This window comes from Triticum aestivum, chromosome 6B (genome assembly GCF_018294505.1).
Source record: "Triticum aestivum cultivar Chinese Spring chromosome 6B, IWGSC CS RefSeq v2.1, whole genome shotgun sequence".
In the NCBI taxonomy this organism is placed as follows: domain Eukaryota; kingdom Viridiplantae; phylum Streptophyta; class Magnoliopsida; order Poales; family Poaceae; genus Triticum; species Triticum aestivum.
In genome coordinates this window covers 170,776,515-170,779,013 of record NC_057810.1, presented here as the reverse complement: position 1 = coordinate 170,779,013, position 2,499 = coordinate 170,776,515, and the positions used below count along the sequence as shown (strand labels likewise).

At 53.0% G+C, this 2,499-nt stretch overlaps 1 long non-coding RNA gene across 1 annotated transcript; it reads left to right on the top strand.

Annotated features, from left to right (window-relative positions):
- Positions 1-1,461: 1,461 nt before the first annotated feature.
- LOC123133880 (uncharacterized) lies at positions 1,462-2,236 on the top strand. Its single transcript, XR_006465417.1, has 3 exons — positions 1,462-1,591; positions 1,694-1,779; positions 1,901-2,236. It is a non-coding gene; the product is annotated as an uncharacterized lncRNA (long non-coding RNA).
- The last annotated feature ends 263 nt before the right edge of the window (positions 2,237-2,499 follow it).

Below are 2,499 nucleotides of genomic sequence, written 5' to 3'. Positions count from 1 at the left end.
CCCCATGAAGTTACTGCACGCAGTAACGACGTGGGAAAACCAACCGTCCACGGCCGCAATGGATCTGTTTGTATGCCGAGGCACGGTAGTGGCGGGCCCCACCTGATGGCCCGTCCCGTCGCGCGCGTGGGCAGGCAGACTGCCCTCTCCACATGGCGCCATGCGATAGGACCGCCCTGATGGCTGTGGGGAAGCGTATCAGGCACGCCGCCTGGTTTCCCGCCGCGACTTTCGAGTTGCGGCTCTTCGCTAAACATCCGACTCTCGATAGTCGGCCCAAGGGAAGACGGCAGCCGAGTTCCAGAGCCCGCTCTTGGAAGGTTGAAACTGTTGAAGCCCCACAATGCAGCGTCCGCAGGGCTTCACCAGCTTCGGGGACTACTTTCGGAGTATTGGGCCACGGGGTAGGCTAACCTGAGTCCCAGGACCTTTCAAGGCATCGGGGCAGGCCGCGCCCCTCAAGCCGAGTCCCAGGAGCAACTCCAAGACAAGCCGAGTCCCAGACGACGACTCCGAGATAAGCCGACTCCGAGCTGGCGACCTCCAGAGAGGCCGACTATGGAGAGTCGGCCCATGACTCCTCCCTCATCCCGAAGTACGATGTGGGTTACGGTCACGGCGTGGCCGTTCCCCCCTGCTTACGAAGGGCCGGCATGGCTATAGTGAGCCGTATCGCTGGAAGATCTCCGGCGAGGCGCGGCACTGTTGCCATGCCTGCCCTGACCTCAGCCACAGTGCGCCACGCACTATGCCCACGACGCCGGCCTGTACGGCCCAAAGACGGCGGGGCCGCCTGTCAGTGGGTGGGCCAAAGGCGGCCTGGGCGCCCCGAAGACGGACCTTTGGGAGTCGGCCTCCTTGAAATCGGCCGACTCCTCCCCAGGGCCCCATGAGCCATTAACCAGATAGGATGGGGAATGGCGACAGTGATCGCCCGATAGATGGCGGCACTGTTGTCACGACCCAGTGACCGAGCCTGCGTCATCAGGAGTGCCGCTACAGTATCAAGCCTGTCCACGGGACCCGCCAGTCGGCGGGCCCCAGAAGCCGGCGGGGAAGACGGCGGCCTGAGAGACAGACGGCTGGGACCCGCGCCTAGCCGGATTACTATTGTACCCCCAGGGGGTAGGCCTATATAAACCCCCCGGGGCACCCATGCAAAGGGTTCGGACCTAGATAGAGATAGACCAGATAGCACAGGGAGGAGAGAGCTAGCCTTGCCCTCTCCTGCCTCCCGAAACAGCTCCAGGAGCACCATTGTAGTCACTTTGCCTTAGTGATCATGCGGAGACCCCGCAGAGCAGCAGTAGGGGTGTTATCTCCTAGGAGAGCCCTGAAGCTGGGTAAGTTCCGCCGGCGTGCATGTCTTCGCCTCATCCCGCTTCCAGGCACCGGCGACGTTCTAGTCGCTCCCACCATGATAAGCCATCCTTTGGCATATGTCGTATCCAACCCCCGACAGCCTCAAAAGAGCACACGCCGGCAGGTGGAACACTTCACGCCTCCACGGCTCCTCCGCTATTGCGCCGGCGATTAGCACCGACCGTAGCATCAGTGCATCAGCATACGGTACTCAGTAGGCAGCAGCACCGTGAGTACTTCAACTTCTCTGAATTTCTGATTTTTTTCCAATTAAAGAATGGAGATAAGATTGATCAGTGTGAATAATATATTTAAATTTGTTGATTTGTAGGTTACAAAAATAAAGAACAAGTCTGGTGATTGAAACATTTCTGCACCCATTCCTTGCTTACAAAAGAAATATAATGGAGTTAAACTGTAAGTTTCCATGTTCGTACAATGTAACTAAATTATTAGATGTTGCCACTTATTAAGAATAATTTATAGGTTCGTTGTCATTATTTTGAATTTTCATGTGTTACATTTGTAGCTTCTACAGGTGTTATGTCAAGGTATCACCATGGCAAGATCCCCTTTGTTGCTAACCAGGAGGCAGGAACTTGAGAATTGTTTCAGAACTATGAAGTGAGAGCACTCTGAAGTTTGATGTGCACTTGACGCTTGGTCATTGCACTTCCCCTGATGAGTTCGGATCTGATTCTGCTCATTGTGATGTAGCCCCAGCATGTAGAAGCCACAACATCTATGCTGATGTTCGTAAATTTCCTTCTTGGTTTATCTCCTGTGTAAGTTCTTGCAAATTGGTAGAGGGCGCAGTGCGCCGACTCATGGTCTTGCTGCCCAGGCTCATCAGATTAGTATTAGTAATCTACTATGGATGGGGTATGTCCATCCATTGTTGAGTTGGCTTGTAACGACTCTGTAACTCTGATTCCGTACGAGTATTCAGAAAATAAAGGAAACTAACCTATGCCTATTTCTGTTGACTTAATGTTTCTGTCGTATGTTAAAACTGAAAAATGTATGTTTATTGCATATACTTGTGAAGCCCAATGGCTATCACAAAAAGTGATATGTGCTAACGTTGAAATCACCATCTCGAATTTGTAACTTATAACAATAATATTCTCTTGGTGA